We start from the raw sequence: 17,902 nt of genomic DNA, 5'->3' as shown, positions 1-17,902 counted from the left end.
AGAAGCACACTATTGTACATGCAAGGACAAAGAAGTGCTCAGTAAATATAACGGATTGATTGAAGTGTGCAAGAGATCCTCTCTCAGGGACACACTTCAATCTAGATTTAGATCTTTAAATCTTGCCATCGGCTGTGATGCCTTCAAAACTAAAGAGAGAGAGAGTGTGTGTGTGTGCGTGTGTGCGCACACGTGTGTACATGTTAGTAGTAGCAGTAGTTTTTATTAAGTCCTTACCGAGCACTGTACTAAGTGCTGAAAAAGAGCACACAGGTGGGAATTAGACACAGGCCCCATCCCTTGAGGGGCTCACAATGTGTGCTCTTTCCAATCTATACTTCTGATGCTTCTAGATGTCCTTAGAACATTCCTTCTGCCCATTGCTGAACACTGACTGTTTTCACAGCACTGAACTAGGCACTAGGAGGACATATCAGGGAAATCAATCAATCCTATTTTTTGAGTGCTTGTTGAGCAGAGCACTGTACTAAGTGCATGGGAGAGAACAATATAGCGGAGTTGGTAGACATATTTCCTGCCCGCAATGAGCTTACAGTCCAGAGGAAGAGGCAGGAATTAATATAAATAAATTACAGATATGTGCATTAGTGCTGAGGGGTGAATAAAGGGTGCGAATCCAAGTACAAAGGTAACACAGAAGGGAGTGGGAGAAGAGGAGAAGAGGGCTTGGTCGGGGAAGGCCTCTTGGAGGAGATGTGCTTTTTAAAAAATATAAAAAATGTGATTCCCTTGAGAAGCTTTTAATTGAATGGGAGAATTGCAATCCTCCTAGAGCTGAAGTAATCTCAGCATCCTTCAGGTCCTGCTAATGAAAAGTAATATTTTCAATGAGATTGTATGTTGGCAATTTGTGTTGGTTTGTCTCCCGCATCAGACTGAACACAGTCAATGTTCTACATGGGACTCACAGCCTAAGAGGTAGGGAGAGTAAGCATCTCATCTCAATGTTGTAGATGAAGAAAGTGAAGCCCAGAAATAGTTTAAGTGATTTGCCCAAGGTCTCACAGCAGACCAGCGGCCCAGCTCTTGACTGCAAGCCCCACACTCTTTCTTCTAGGCTGTAGCTTCTCCCCTTATTTCTCTTGGGTCTTATTTCTTTCTTGCCCCAGGGGAAGTCAGATCTTGCCCCAGATCCACATGCTATAGCACTCAAAAAATATGACTGAATGAATGAACTTATTTCCCTGGTTCTCATGGGTATAACTCATGGGCAGTGCAGAGACAAAACATTGGAAAGAGACATTTTCATCTTCATAGTAGTAAGAAAGACAATTGCTCTCTGATACTTCTGACTTCTCACACTTGAATAATTTTGGTATAACTGGATAGTCTATATAGAGTTTAAGAGCAAACTCTGCCAACAGCAACTTTGGGCCCAGATCCAACAGGCAAATACCCAGCAGATGACCTGCACTCAGCATTTAGAGGTGGGTTAACCCTCTCAGCACCCTCAGGCACCAAGGATGGGGACGTGGCAGAAAAAATTGGTGGCCTGAACAAGGTCTCAATATTCCCAAAAGAATGAGACTGCTCCATTGCTCCAGTGGAGACTGGGGCCTTTGACTCCTTGGAGACCTAAATATCTCCACGCCTGTCTTCCCTGTGAGAATGTAAGCTCTTTGTGCTTCTGCTGAACTTTCCCAAGTGCTTAGTATAGTAGGCACCCAGTGGGTGCTCAGTAACAACTATTACTACTATAACTACTAACTAGTGGCTGGCTTTCCTCTATTAACGCCTTTTATTTTACTGGAGCAAAATACAACCTGATTTAGATTTTGAGTAGAAAGAATGTCCATTAAGTCTGCAGACAATGCCAGGTTAGTAAGGGGTGGAGAACTTAGAAAACAGAGCTAGATTTCAGAACAACTTAGACAATTAGACAATTAGGAAAGAGACCAGAAATTAACAAAAGAAACAGCGAGAGGACTTAAGGCATGTCTACATGGATGTCCCACTAATTGAACTCTTCAACTTCCCTCCCAAATCCTCTTCTCCATCCAACTTCCCCATTCATAGTTGCAGACATCATTATCCCTTCCCATCTCTGAAGCTCACCTTGACTTGGTACGACAGTCAGTGTCGGCAAAGATCTGGAAAAAAGAATGAACAGGTGGATTTTTAAAGATGCACATTTGACACTCTTTGCCACTGCCCCCAGCTCCACAGTACATATGTAATTACTCTTTTGCTTTACTTTTTCCCCTATCCCTAATGTATTTTAATGTCTGTCTTCCCCTGTAGGCTGTAAGCTCCTTATGGGCAGGGATTCTGTCTACCAAATCTATCAAGTTGTACTTTCCCCAGCACTTAGTTCAGGGCTCTGCAAACAGGAAGTGCTCAATAAATGCTATTGCTTGAGTGCAGAGGTACCAGACAAATGAGGTAATGGTAAAAGAATCAGTAGATTTTAAACTGGAAAAGAAAAGATTGTTGTAATCTTAAGCACACTTTCTAAGTGTCCAAGGGGATAATTCATAGAGAAAGGTGTCCTCACAGAGGGCAAGAAAATTAGGGAAAGGGGGCAGGAGATGTCTAGGTCAGTGCAATTACCAAGATCTCTCCTTCCCTTTCCTCCCCTGGACTCAAGAATATTTATTTTGGGGTTAGAACAAACTCTCCCTTCTCCTGGGCACAATAGTTGACCCCGTTTATCTGGCACATGCTACTGCAGCAGAGTGTGCATCTTTAAAAATCCACCCGTCTATTCTTTTTTCCAGAACTTTTCTAACACTGAATATCCAGAAATTGTTTTTTGACTTTCCTACTAATAAAGATACTAGGTCTCCCTGGGTCCCTATGGAAAAAATACCCAGTTTGCCTGCATTAGACAATCTCAAAGAACAGAAACCCTCGGTTTGAATGGAGAATCTTTATTTGATTGGAGAAACTAGGGGAAGCATCATGGCGTAGTGGATAGAGCATGGGCTTGGGAGTTAGAAGACCACCACATATCTTCTATGTGGCCTTGAGCAAGTCACTTAACTTCTCTGTGCCTCAGTTACCTCATCTGTAAAATGGGGATTCAGACTGAGAGCTCCAAGCAGAACAGGGACTGTGTCCAACCTGATTTTCTTGTATCCATCCCAGCACTTAGTAGAATGCTGGCACATAGTACGCATTTAAGAAATATAACAATTATTATTTATTATTTATCTCAGTAATTATATTCCTTAAGCCTCTTTCCAGTTCTGACCAGTGACCTGGAGCATTGGTTCCAGGGGCCAACTTGATCCCACACTGTTGATTCTCCACTCAGATGAGGAGTGAAGAGTAGTAGGTGCCCTGAGCAGAAGGGGCCCCTTACAGCACCTGCCTAAAGAAGGGGTCCCATGCAATGTCGTACACAAATAGGTGCCTAGTACAGGGCCCTGCACACATTAGGCACCCTGGACAGCACCTTGCACACATTAGGGGCCCTTATAGTGTCCTCCACACAATAAGCATCCAGTTCAGCAAGAGCCCAAATACAGCACCCTACACATATTAGGCACCCAATACAGCACTCTGCATACAGCAGGTGCCCAATACAGCATCCTGCATACAGCAGACACCCCTCAGACAGCCAGGACAGGATTCCGTATCTGGTAAGTGCCCAGTTTGGCTCTCACATCTAATAAGTATCTGGGGCAGCCTCCTGCATTCAGTTGATGCCCAGTCCACTTTGCTGATTTTAGTTATAGTCCTGGGTGGTCCTCACAACCTCTTCTCTGTCTGCCCCGCCTCCACCACCCACCATCACTGCTGGTCCTGGTTAGCTAAAAGTCCCTTTGGCAGTGGGGGGGTAGAGGAGGGGGTGAATCCAGTAGGGATGAAGGGGGGGTGACCCTCTTTTGGGTTCTAGGCATCTTTCTCCCTCACATCAGGCCCTGGGGAGAAAGCCCTACAGCTCCTCAGCTGCCTCTCTCAAGAACAATTTGAGTCAAGAGAAGCAGTGTGGCTTAATGGATAGAACACGGGCCTGGGAGTCCGAAGGACCAGGGTTCCAATCCCATCTCTGCCACATGTCTGCTGGGTGACCTTGGACAAGTCACTTCACTTCTCTGGACCTCAGTGACCTCATCCGTAAAATGGGGATTAAGACTGTGAGCCCCACGTGGGACTGTGACTGTGTCTAACCTGATTAGCTTGTTTCTACTCTAGTACTTAGAACAGTATTTGGCACATAGTCAGTTGCTTAACAAGCGCCATAAAAAAAAAAATCTCCCCTGCTTCCGTCCTTGCTATCATCACCATGGTTCACCCCTCTTCTGCAACCACCCTAGAAGTTGCTCTTCCCTGCCAAAGGTGTGAGATCACTGCTTCTGAGGGGTCTTTAAGCAGGAAGAACCACCCCATCCCTGGCCAGGGGTCCAGACACTTGGTAGGGTGGGCCCCTAGAAGTATACCTTCAGAGGGAGCTGTGCAAAGGAGTGGACCCTTCTGAAGGGGGCCTCTGTCTGGGCCCCTGAGCCCCTGGTTCATGGGAAAGGTTGGGGAGTGGGAGGAGGTAAAATAATTTCCTTTTCAGTGTTCTCTGGAAATGGAGCGAGAAAAGACATGGAGCATGGATATCAAAACATGCTGCCGGCCTGCTCAATGCTTCATAAAGACTCCACTGAGCAGGATCTAAATGTGTAGCACAGAGTGACTGGTGGACTACGCCGTGGCGACTTACACTAGAACACCCCCCCCACACACACACAATCTGCCTTCGAATTTGAGAATATCTCTGATGATGAAATTCACCTATGGGGGTTTATGTGAATGATAGAGCCAATGTGCCCCCGCACACACAAACACACACAAACACACACACACACTCTATCTCACTCAAACCTCCTTAAGACGTACTGCCGGAGTTTGCCAATTGCAAAGCCAGGAGTTGCTTTTGTTTTAGCCTGTCTTGTGATTTTCTCAAAGCGTCTGCTCAAAAAGAACCACTGCTTTCTGACTTGCTGGGCGTCAGCTGATCATCATCACAGCTGATCTCACTTCTCTGCCATTTGGCCATACTATTTGTGGAGGCTGCCCTTCATTACGTCCTTCAAACCCTCAAAGAGCTCACAGTCTAAAAAAGGTACGCTCAGCGCCCTCGGCTTCCTCTCCGACAGTTAGGGATTCAAAGCCAACTGAGCCGTGTCCCGGTTTCTCCCAGATCTTTTCTCCTTCGAGTTTGGGGGTGATGCAGGAGGAGGCTGAGGAGTGAGGCCTGAATGCGTCACACACGGGGCGAGCTGCGATGACCCAGTGTCCCTTACATGGTGTGTAGGAACTGCAGGAACATGAGAGAAATAGCTTCACGGTGTCTTTCCTATAAAAAATGATCCACTCCTGACTGCTTTCTGGGATAAAGACCGCAGCCAGAAACCAAGGCCCCAGGTGAGTGGTAACCACAGGAGAGCAGTGGGCCCTAGAGGATTTGCAGATGCCAGACAGCCAAACGACACCAACGCCGCATTCTAGGCTCCCTCTGGTGTTCTTCACTGTAAGCGGCCTCACACCCTGTCAGCAAAGGGGGTCGGGCCCTAACTATCACAGGACCACAGACCTATTTAGCAAATTTTTAGCGTTTTGGGGGGTCTGACACTTTAGGAAAAGGAAGTGGAATAAAGCGCTATATATCCCATATATGTGTTGGGGGTATATTTCCTACATACACACATACACGTTACATATTAGAGAAGCAGCGTGGCTCAGAGCTCGGGCTTGGGAGTCAGAGGTCGTGGGTTCTAATCCCGGCTCTGCCACTTAATAATAATGTTGGTATTTGTTAAGTGCTTACTATGTGCAGAGCACTGTTCTAAGTGCTGGGGTAGATACAGGGTAATCAGGCTGTCCCATGTGAGGCTCACAGTTAATCCCCATTTTACACTTGTCAGCTATGGGACTCTGGTCAAGTCACTTCACTTCTCTAGGCCTCAGTGACTGCATCAGTAAAACGGGGATTAAGACTGATCCCACCCCACCCCACCCCACGTGGGACAACCTGCTGACCTTGTATATACCCCAGTGCTTAGAACAGTCCTTGGCACATAGTAAGCGCTTAACAAACAAATACCATCATTATTATTATATATTACACATTATAATATGTGATATATGTATATAGTGTATACAGTGCTTCACTTCTATATATCTGTCACATGCCCACATACCTTCCTAGAAATCACTTCTGCTCCCTTCTCCTAAAGAGTCAGACCCTCAAAATACTATATAATACATAGGCTATAAAGTGCTGTATTATGTGTAGAGGAAGGAATCTTGAAAAATCATGGGGTCCAAGTCCCTGGCTCTGAATGGGACTTCACTTAGACTATTTCAGAAAGATGTCTGCCCTTTTCTGAAAATTCTTCTGTCACTATAACAATGACCCCACAACTTCCTCTAGTAACACATATCCTTTGCTCATAACCTTTGTGGTCATGACATGCTTCCTAAAGTCAAACCTAAATCTTCACTGCTTTCTGATCGGAGTTCATACCTCTTGGAAAGAGAGGAAGGTGACACAATCACTCAGACAATAGTCCTCCTTAAGCCTGAGACCCTGAAACACTCCCAGACCCCACTCCAGTATACTAAATAAATACAGTTCCTCTAAGGGAGGAAGAGGTAGAGAAGGCAGTGGATAGGGGATGGGGAAACTCCTACCTATTAACCCCATTTTGACAGTGATCTACGTATTAATTTTTTCAAAGATCTAACTCTAACCCTGATATTTTACCTAACCCATAACCTAATATTTTGCCTAACCATTAACTCTAACCAGTGCCTTCAAATTATCTTATGTCACACAACAGCATCATAGCCCCAGGCTGAATTCAGGACAGGCCAATGGAGAAAGAGGAGGAAGAAGAAGAAGAGGAGGAGAAGAAGAAAAGGAGGAGGAGAAGGAAAAGGAGGAGAAGAAAAAAGAAAAAGAGGAAGAGGAGAAGGAGGAGGAAGAGGAAGAGAAGGAAGAAGAGGGGAGGAAGAATAGAAAGAAGAGAAGAAGGGAGGGAGGGAGGAGAAGGATGAAGAGGGGAGAAGAAGGAGGAGGAAGGGGGGCAGGGGGCGGCACACAAATTCATAGACATAGCCTAAGATGCAGCTGCAAATTCCAACTGGCGCCAGCCTCCAGATTGGATTATTTTTGAATGGTGAGGCCTGTAGATACCAGAGTCACCCCACCCTCCCAGGTCCTGGGGAGCATACACACGGGTTTTAGTGCAGCGGGCAACTCTGGGGCCAGCTTGCCTGTCTGCCTCTGAGCCCACTGTCGGGGCCAAGGGCCTGGGAAAGGTAAGTGAATCGTGCTGAGGAGAAGCACTGGAACCCCACCCAGGTCAATGGTGGCAGCTGTAGCAGGAGGGAACAAAATCCAGAGTGTGCCCAGGGGAGCTGGACCAATTGACACTTTCACCCACTTGGAGAGGACTTATGCAAGGAGCTTCAGGCCAGCAAATCTCCATTACCGCCCGCGCCAGACATGCCTACCATCCGGAGAAAGTACAGTGCAATGGGTGACCCAACTAACTGCCCTTCTTGAGTGATCATACTGACCATAACCCAGTGCGCTAGATCCTCCAGCCTAGTGGTCACTGGGAAGTCACAAAATTTTGGAGTGCACGCCTCCTTATAGTTGTGGTATTTGTTAAGCACTTAGAATGTGCCAGCCACTGTACTAAGAGCTGGGGTATATTCAAGGTAATTGGGTTGGACACAGTCCCTGTTCCACACTGGGCTCACAGTCTTCATCCCATTTTACAGATAAAGGTAACTGAGACACAGTGAAGTGACTTGCCCAAGGTCATGCAGCAGATAAGTCACGAAGCTGGGGTTAGAGCCCAGGTCCCTCTGAATTCCAGACCCGGACTCTTTCACTAGGCCATGCTAGTTATCTGGGCATGTTCAGGGGCACCAAGAACATCACATGGCCACTGCCATGCGTGGCTCACCAACACCGAGCTCAGGGAGACTAGAAGCCCTACCTTACCTCACTGATCTCTTTCTACAACCCAATCCACACAATTTGCTTCTCTAACAAAAAATCAACCTATTCTCTGTACCTCCATCTCCTTTAAATTGCCACCTACCCCTTGCCCCCATCCTCCCTCTGGCCTATAACTCCCTCCACCTTCATAGCCAACAGACCACCACTTTTGCCACCCTCAAAACCCTCTTAAAAATCACACCTCCTCCAAGAGGCCTTCCCTGATTAAGCTCTCATTTCCACCCTCCTCTCTGTGTCACCTCTGTACTTGCCTGTGTACCCACATTAAATACTTTGATACTCACCCCAGCTCTACTGTACTTATGTACATATTCCTATACTCTACTCTTTACCCTATCTGTCATTAATCTTAATGCTGGTCTCCCCTCTAGACTGTAATCTCTTCCTTGTTAATAATAATAATAGTAATAATAATAATAATAATAATGGTATTTGTTAAGTGCTTACTATGTGCCAAGCACTGTTCTAAGTGTTGGGGTAGATATAGGGTAATCAGGTTGTCCCACGTGGGGCTCACACATTTAATCCCCATTTTACAGATGAGGTAACTGAGGCATGGAGAAGTTAAGTGACTTGCCCAAGGCCACATAGCTGACAAGTGGCAGAGTCAGAATTAGAACCCAAATCCTCTGACTCCCAAGCCCGTGCTCTTTCCATTAAGTTGTAGGTAAGTCATCAACTTTTTTGTAAAGAACTCTCTCAATTGCTTGGTATGGGCCTCTGCAGACTGTAAGCACTCAATAAATACAACTGATTGAAAAGCCTAGAGAGAAAAAGAGATGGAGAGAGACAGAGAGTTACAGGAATAGAAAGTAGAGAGAAAGATGGAAGACAAAGAGATGTCAACAGAGGCAGAAAGAGAAGCAGGAAATAGGAGACTAGATGAGACTACGGGTGAGTATAAAGAGAGGAAAAAAAAAGAAATGTAACCCAGCCTAGGAGGCTTGGAGCAATTATAAGATGGTTGCCCACTCTTTTTTTTAAAATGGTATTTCTTAAGCACTTACTATGTGTCAAGCACATAAAGCTGGGGTAGGTACAAGTTAATGAAGTGGGACACATCTATTCTAATGTTCACGTATATTCCACAGCACAGGTATATCTTTTCTCCTTTACTTATCTGCTTTCTCTTTAGTACTCCATTCATTCATTTATTCATTCATTCAATTGTATTTATTTAGTGCTAACTATATGCAAAGCACTGTACTAAGTGCTTAGGAGAGGATAACATAACAATAAACATACACATTCCCTGCCCTCATTGAGCTTGTGGGCTGCTTGCTCATGAGTTTATTCAAAGTCATCTTCAACTTATCCATACTACTTGCCTGTACAGTTTCCTGATAGCTAATTCCTTATTATCTCCCTTGATCCCCCAATATCTTTGTGAGATAGGAAAATACACTCATTATGACATTTTACAAATGAGAGAACTGAGACTCAGAGGTTAAAGCCACTTTCTCTTTGGCCTCTTGACTCAGACTGAACTCTTCTATTAGCTTTTACATTAGTTAATCAGCTTCCCTTAGGCTTCTGCCTTTGCTGGATGAAGAAGTGTTTCCTTTGGTTTATTTTGAACTTCGCACCTCAAATTTCAGCAACAATCCAGAGTAAATTTCAATCATGACCCCTTTCAGCCCTCTTTCCAGGCTGACGAGGCCTAGTCTTTTCCATCTGGCCTCCTAAAATGATGATGGCATTTGTTAAGCATTTACTATGTGTCAAGCACCGTACTAAGCTCTGAGATAGATACAAAATCATAAGATTGGACCCAATCCCTGTCTCACATGGGACTCGCCGTCTCAATTCCTATGTTACAGATAAGGTAACTGAGGTAATACAACAGAAAAGTTATGACTTGCCCAAGATCACATAGCAGACAAGTAGTGGAGGCAGAATTAGAACCCAGATCCTTCTGACTACCAGTCATGATCTATCCACTAGCAATGCTAAATTTCTCCATCTCCCTCCAAGATAACCATAAAAATGGATTCCGCTTCTGAGCCAGGAAATGCTGCAGGAGCAGCCGGAGAGGAGGGAAATAGGGTGTTTGAAATCAAAGCATCAGACACAAAGGTGTCTGGCCCTGTACTGGAACCAGACAGGGACCAGTTCAGCTGAGAAATGGGAATATCTGGCTTAAAACCAGACCCCCCCACCACCCGCTTTACAGAGGTCATAACCTCTGGACACATAACCTCAGCCTGCTGGCAGCAGGACAATTTAGGGGCAGAAGCCCCAGGGATGGCATTCCCAGAGAGGAGGGGAGGACCGGGACCTCCAGAAATTGATCATGCCCTAGGGATGCCATTAGAGGATGGGGGTTAGGAGTGGGGAAGAGGCAGAGCTCTGAATCCAGCCTGCATGCAACTCCGGCCTCCTGCAGGCCCCTGTCAAACACCCTGCTGGTCCCTGACTACAGTAAGGCGCATTTCACCCCTGCTTGTGAGCAGCTAGTTTTTTTTTTTAATTGGTATTTGTTAAGCATCTACTATGAGCAGGCATTGTACTAAGTGCTGGGGTAGATACTAAATTAATCAGATTGGACACTGTTTCTGTCCCACATAGGGCTCATAGTCTTAATCCCCATTTTACAGATGAGGTAGTTGAGGCACAGAGAAGTGAAGTGATTTGCCAAGGTCATCTGGCACGCAAGGGGTGGAACCAGGATTAGGACCCAGGTTTTTCTGAGTCCCAGGTCCACACTGTATCCACCAGGCCATGCTGCTTCTCTGGCCCAGCAGGTTGGAGGCTGCAGGGTAGCCCCCGCTGCCCCAAACATGGAAAAAGTAAACTCTGGCCCCTCACAACAAGGCATTGCTCTGCTCACTAGCTCGGTCTCCTGTTTCCTTTGGCAAATGGGCTGTGAATGGCTTAGTCTTGCAGTGACCGGAGCCCTCTGTGTTATGATTTAATGCTTTGCAGCTGGGTTTTCAAATGGGCCTTTGTAGAGCATGTTCTGTCCTTCTGCACAGATTGCAACAGATGTTGACTTACCGGGGGCCAAGCTCATGCCAAGAGGGAAGGAGCAGTCTTTGGCAAGAATAGGGACATCCATTTTGCCAGCATGGAGAGGCCAGGGCACTGGGGCGAAGTAGGCAGTGAGTGCAGGGCAGCATCCCTGCCTCCGCTGATCCTCATAGCTATTTCCTTTGGACCTAAAGCTGATCTGTCTCTGGTCCCCTGGGGGATTGGGCATAAGGAGGTCTCAGCTGGAGGCCAAGGCACTTCAGCAGGGCGCTCGACTGTCATCCTGGGCGGCGAGCCTGCCTGTGCTATTTGGAAGGGGATCAGAGGCTCTCCTTCCCCAGAGAATGTGGGGCACCCAGGAGATGGGCAAGACGTGAATGGCTCAGAGTGAAGGGGGCACAGATGGAAGGAGAAGAGGGCAAGGAGAACAGAGTGGTCAAGGTGGGAGTGCAGGTCCCCGCCTTGGTGTCCCCCTCCAAATCCTTCAGTCCCAGGGGTAACTGTACCTCAATCTTTTCTATCTCTCCGCTGACCTCTTGCCTACATAGTAATAACAATAACTGGTATTTGGTAAGCGCTTAATGTGTGCCAGGCACTGTACTAAGTGCTGGGGTGGAAACAAGCAAATTGTTCCACCTCTGGCCTGGAACACCCTTCCCTCTTCATAGCCAACAGATAATTACTCTCCCCCACTTCAAAGCCTTATTGAAGGCACATCTCCTCCAAGAGGCCTTCCCAGACTAAGTCCTCCTTTCCTCTTCTTCCACTCCCTTCTGCATTGCCTTAACTTGCACCCTTTATTCATCGCTCCCCCAGCACTTATAAATTACATATCTGTAATTTATTTATATTTATGTCCGCCTCCCTCTTAGGCTCACTGTGGGCAGGGAATGTGTCTATTACATTGTTACATTGTACTCTTCCAAGCGCTTCGCATACTGTTCTCTGCACACAGTAAGCACTCAATAAATATAATTGACTGACTGGAGCCATTGAATGAATGCCAAGGTCCAGTGACAAGGGGAAGGGCCATCCTGCTTCACAGTCGCAGCAGTTTGGAGAGTACTGGGCCAGGACCCCAGGTCCATCTATTCTGGAAGTTCTGGATTGAGGCAGTAACTCAGGATGGGAATCTCTACACAGCGGCTTGATGCCAACGGTGTCAGTAGTGGAAATACAGGGCAGGTTGGGGAGGAGAGGAAATCCTCAGTGGACAAGGGCACTCGACTCCCTGCTTTTGGGTCTCGGACGAAGGGTGGGGTTTGGAGGGCTTGTCAGCAGGAATGTGGAGGGAGGAGAGAATTCAACTAAGGGGAGAATCTGAGGAGGAGAAGCTCACTGAGGGCAGGGACTAGGCCTCCTACTTCCACCATATGTTCCCAACTGCCCAATTCAGCGACTACACACAGGCAGCATATGATTCAGCTCCCTGTGCATAGGTAACACATGGCCCAGTGCCCAGCACATAGGCAGCATATGGCCCAGCACTCTGCACACGAGTTGTACATGGTCCAGCGCCGTGCTCACAGTTGGCATGAAATAAATGCTACTGAATAAAATACTAACGAATGAGTCTTCGCTATTTCTTCCAGACAGGGGCTGTGGCAGGACATACCATCAGCTCCCCTACAATGCAAGGGCGCGTTCTTGCAAAACTTGGCACTAAGGAAATCTCACACCGATATACTCACTGGGCCTGACATCGCAAACTAACACACAGTTCCTTCCTGTGCCACAGCATGCTGAGCCCAGACAGGCTCACCCTGTTAAGCAAATGTTCCCTAATTCCCTTTCAGCAGTCCAGCCTAGATACAGAGTGAAAGACAACTTCTGTTAGAACTGAGAGGGGTCTCCATTTGGGAGGTGGGGTTTTTTCATTATTCTGCATGAATACCTAACCAAGTTAAATGACTGCCACACAAAACAATCAAAGCTAGATCTCAAACAAAAGTGACTGATGTCAGAACAATGGGAAGTAGTGTTGCCTAGTGGGAAGAAAATGGGCCTGGGAGTCAGAAGGACTCTAATCCTGGCTCTAATGTCATCTAATCCTGGCTCTGCCTCTTGCCTGCTGTATGACCTTGGGCTAGTCACTTATCTTTTTTGTGTCTCGGTACCTACATCTTCTAAATGGGGATTCAATACCTGTTCTCCCTCCTACTTACTCTGTGAGCTCCAGGTGGGGCCTGATTATTCTCTATCTGCCCCAGGGCCTAGTACAGTGCTTGGCATACAGTAAGCACTTAACAGGTAGCACAATTATTATTTATTATCATTATTATTATTAACAGTGGGGTTGTGGAAGGGGCAACATTCACAACTTTTTGTGGTTGGTCATCAGCGGAAAGACAATCCAAAGGTTTCTGGGAGGGGCAGTTTCCATCAATAGTAATAGAGACCGCTTTCCCACAGCTGGAACTTTCCACTGGATGTTTTGGTAAGAACTCAACCACAGAATTCAGAAACAGTCTCCTGACAACCCATGTCTGGATCCAGAAGAATGTGGAGCCGGAAGTATCGGTTGTGCACTTGCACACAGCATCAGATGTGGTGAGCAGTGAGTGCAGCATGAGTTTTCTTGACCGGGAGTTTCTGCAGGAATGTCACCCTGCAATCTAGATGAACTCGGTGTACTGGTGTTTATTTTGTTTTTACTACATGCTAAACACTGGGATAAATGCAAGATAATTGCAGGGATGCTTAGTGCTCTGCCCACGGTAAGCGCTCAATAAATACTATTGGTTGATTGATAATTACAAGCAAAGCAGCAGCATGGCCTAGTGGATACAGCACAGGCCTGGGAGTCAGAAGGATCTGGGTTCTAATCCCAGCTCCAAAGCTTGTCTGCTGTGTGATCTTGGGCAAGTCACTTAGCTTCTCAGTTACCTTACCTGTAAAACAGTGATTAAGATGGAGCACCCTATGTGGGGTATGGACTGTGTCCAACCTGATTAGCTTGTATCTACCCCAGCGCTTTGTATAGTGCCTGTCGCATAATAAGCCCTCAAAAAATGCCATTTAAAAAATTATATCAGAGAGCCATCAACTGGAGTAACTTATTTCTTCATCGGGAAGGAGGACCAGTTCGGCCTTGGAGACCAGCAGAGTGGATGGTTGAAATAATCACGGTGGTATTTGTTAAGTGCTTGCTATGTGACAGGCACTGTAGTAAGCACTGATGGTAAGGCAGTTCTGGAGGCTACAGACTCTGAGCAGCATTAGGTCTCAAAATGTGAGGTTTGAACTCAGAAACCCTTGTGGCACAAAGGGCTTCCCCAGTCCCTTCAGTCTGCTGATCCAGGTTGGAAGTTAAACTGTTGGGGCATCAAAGTTTCTAACTAAGATTGGCATGGCCAGAGAGGGGAGGACGGGTTAGTCGCTCTCATCCAGAACTTTTCATTACTGTGGGAATGAATGCCTGTGGGTCACCCAGCTGCTGCTGGGTTAGAGGTCAGGGGGTGAAAAGCAGAATTGTAAAGGAGAAGGAGAAGACTTCAGATGAGGAAAAAAACAGCAGGGATGTAAAAGAAGACATTGAAAGAGAAACATTAGAAAATTCCACTAAATCACAAATTACTTCCGACTTTCCCGAAGGGATGGAAGCCAGAGAGCAGCTGGGATCAATCTGGATGTAAGCAGTGAACAGTGTAGAGGTAGAGGTCGGACCAGTCAGTCTGAATCATTTTCGGCGGGTGATGGGATGGAAAAGTAGGGGGTCCTGACTAGGGGCACAGACCGTCCCTAGTCTGATCCGGATAGAGCGGATGACCCAAACATGACACCCATGGAGTCCAGGATAAAGACTATTATATTGTTTTACTATGGTATATTCTAAGGGCTTACTATGCACCAAGCACTGTCCTAAGCATGTATTGCATATAGAATAATCAGAACAAATAGTCCCTCTCTCACACAGGATTCTCCATTTAAGAGGGAAAGAAAGCAGATATCTTATGTCCATTTTACAGCTAAGGAAACTGACATCCAGAGAGGAAAAGTAACTCATTAAGTTGGCTAACAGCAGAGCTGGGACTGATTCCCAGTATTATGCTTTTTCCACTAGAACACACTGCTTCCCTTATTCGTTCTAACATTATAGGCTAACCTGTTTGATACCCTGGGGGAAACTGACTGCACTGTTACCTTTCCAGTATGAAGCTGCAGTGCGCGGGGACGATTAATCATCATGCCAATGCTTGATTCCAGACCTTCCCTTGCCCCATGCCCCTAAGAAACAACCTCTTGATTACCTCCAGGACTCTGGGACGCCCTCCACATTCCAGCCTGCCACCTTCTTATTCTCGGGGTCCTTCTCCCAGGTCCCCTCATCCTGCCACCCCCAGACCCTCCGGGAGACTCATTCGCCTTCTCTTCTTCCAGAGCTTCCCGTCTACCCCTGGGCCACCAGGAAGGGAAGAGACTCAGAAACCCCATCTCTCGAGGGATTCATTCATTCATTCAATCGTATTTATTAAGCACTTGCAGCATGTAGAGCACTATATTAAGTGCTTGGGAGAATACAAAAACAGGAGACACATTTCCTGCCACAACGAACCTTTAGTTTATAAGGAGCATCCTAGCATTCACCTGAACTCCCTGAGGTGATCTCGAAGGTAAGAAGTTTTGTTTCTTTTTTATGGTATTTGTTAAGCGCTTACTATGCATCAAGCACCACTCTAAGTACTGGGGTAAATACCAGTCAGATTGGACACTGTCTCACACAGGGCTCAGTCTAAGTAGGAGGGAAAATGGGAGAACTAAGGCACAGAGAAATTAGATGACTTGCCCAAGGTCACACACCAAGTATGTGGCAGAGCCAGGATTAGAATCCTTGTTGTCTGATTCCCAGGCTTGTGGCCTTTCCACTAGGTCACTCTGCTTTGCCTTCTGCACTGCTGCATACCAGTGGGATCCTGCCGTGTGGCTGAAACAAATGGCTGTGTGAAGGGGAGGTGGGTGTTGGATCGAAAGACCCTCTCTCTGGAACTTAGCTTAGAGCAATGATTACCTGGCAAACAACGTCTCCCCCACCATTCCCACCCCTCTGCCACTATGGCCTCTTGGAGCAATAAAGAGAACATAGAATACAATCCCAACCCAAGCCCTTTCGGCATGATTTAGTCTCCATTTGGCTGTCAACCTTAATGCAGACAAAACTGATGTCAGGATTTTGCGAAAATGCAATAATTACAACAATTATTTTGGAAGAAAGAAGATAGAGGTGACCTGAAGGGAGAGACCAAAGCTGGAAAAAGGAAGTGGACCAATAAGCTTTATTGTTGCCTAATCTTAGCAGATCTTTCCAGCTAATCAGCTTTTCCGGCTCTATCATCACAATGCACTGACAGAGCCCCTACTGTGGACAAAGCACTGTGCCAGGCACTTGGGAAACATACGGAAGTCGAAGGCATGATCTATGCCCGCACTCTAAGGATTTCACAATCTAAAGGGGGAAGAATAGCCATAAATCATGAATGCTAAGCAGTAAACTGTGAGAAAATGGATAAACAGGAAAAGGTTCAAGGAAAAAACAAAATCAGTAATAGGAGAGGATTCTATGACTGCTCAGGAGGCTGATGGGCTTGCATGAAGTGGCTCCGTGGAAAGAGCCCGGGCTTCGGAGTCAGAGGTCATGAGTTCAAATCCCAGCTCTGCCACTTGTCTGCTGTGTGACCTTGGGCAAGTCACTTCACTTCTCTGGGCCTCAGTTCCCTCATCTGGAAAATGGGGATGAAGACTGTGAGCCCCACGTGGGACAACCTGATTCTCCTGTGTCTACCCCAGCGCTTAGAACAGTGCTCTGCACATAGTAAGCACTTAACAAATACCAACATTATTATTATTAAGTGCAGGGGATTAATCAGGGAAGACCTCCTGGAAGGGGGGGGACATTTTTGGAGGGTTTTGAGGGAGAGGAGGAGCAAAGTGCATTGGGAGGGGGAACCACAAGGATGGGCACAAGTGGATTAAGGGCAACCCTACCACTTCTTTATTGGGGAGCCTCTTTGTGGACCCCAGGAACCACAAAGTCAGTTCCATCACCTCCTTCCCCCTGGTCTTCACCCACCAAAGGCAGGAGAGGGCTGGGAGCACGAGAAACCTGGGGCCTCAGCTACAGGTGGAAAGTCAACAGAAAGCAGTCAATCAATTGCTCATTCAGTGGTATTGATTGAGGGCTTTAGTAGGTGCACAGCACTGTACTAAATGCTTGGGAGAGTACAAGGAGGTGAAAGATATCAATCCATCAGTGGCATTTATTGAACACTTTCTATGTCCAGAGCACTATACTAAGCATTTGGGAGAGTACAATAGAATGAGTAGACATAATCTTGTTCTCAGGAAGGAAGAAAAACACAAAATATGTGATTAAGTGCTTAAACAGCAGAGTGCAGCTCAAGAAGCAGCATGGTCTAGGGGAAAGAGCTCAGACCTGAGAGTCAGAGGAACTGGGTTCTTATCCCAACTCCATTACTTGTCAGCTCTGTGATTCTGGGAAAGTCATTTCACTGGGCCTCAGTTACCTCATCTGTAAAATGGGGATTAAGACTGTGAGTCCTTTGTGGGACATGGACTATGTTCCACCCGATTGCCTTGTAACTACCCCAGCACTTAGTACAGTGCTCGGCACACAGAAAGCTCTTAACAAATCCCATTTTGAAAAAACAACACATATAGAAAAATTGCTATTAGTGATGAGGGGGTATTAGAGAAGAAAGTTAATTATGAAAAGCCTCTTAGAGGAGGAGGGATTCAGGAGGAGATTGAAGGTGGAGAGCTGTGATCTGGTAGATTTGAGGTGGGAGAAAGTTCCAGGAAGGAGGAAGGATTTGAACCAGGGGTTGAGGAAGGCAGTGGGGAACAAGTCTCAGTAGGAATGTGAGCTATACAGGGATGAAGATGGTGAGTTAGGGTGTAGTGGGAGAGGAGAGGGTGCCTCTGGGC

General features: G+C 46.5%; 1 protein-coding gene across 4 annotated transcripts in view; it reads right to left on the bottom strand.

Moving 5' to 3' along the window:
• PDE8B (phosphodiesterase 8B) overlaps positions 1 to 17,902 on the bottom strand; it is a 181,530-nt gene that overhangs the window by 136,530 nt on the left and 27,098 nt on the right. For all 4 annotated transcript variants that reach the window (XM_029065012.1, XM_029065025.1, XM_029065017.2 and 1 more), the window contains exon 2: positions 2,077 to 2,111. The gene's annotated coding sequence lies outside the window, so the exon portion shown is untranslated. The remainder of the gene's footprint in view (positions 1 to 2,076; positions 2,112 to 17,902) is intronic.

The sequence above is a fragment of the Ornithorhynchus anatinus genome, chromosome 1 (assembly GCF_004115215.2).
Source record: "Ornithorhynchus anatinus isolate Pmale09 chromosome 1, mOrnAna1.pri.v4, whole genome shotgun sequence".
In the NCBI taxonomy this organism is placed as follows: Eukaryota; Metazoa; Chordata; class Mammalia; order Monotremata; family Ornithorhynchidae; genus Ornithorhynchus; species Ornithorhynchus anatinus.
This window is presented reverse-complemented; position numbering and strand designations above follow the sequence as displayed.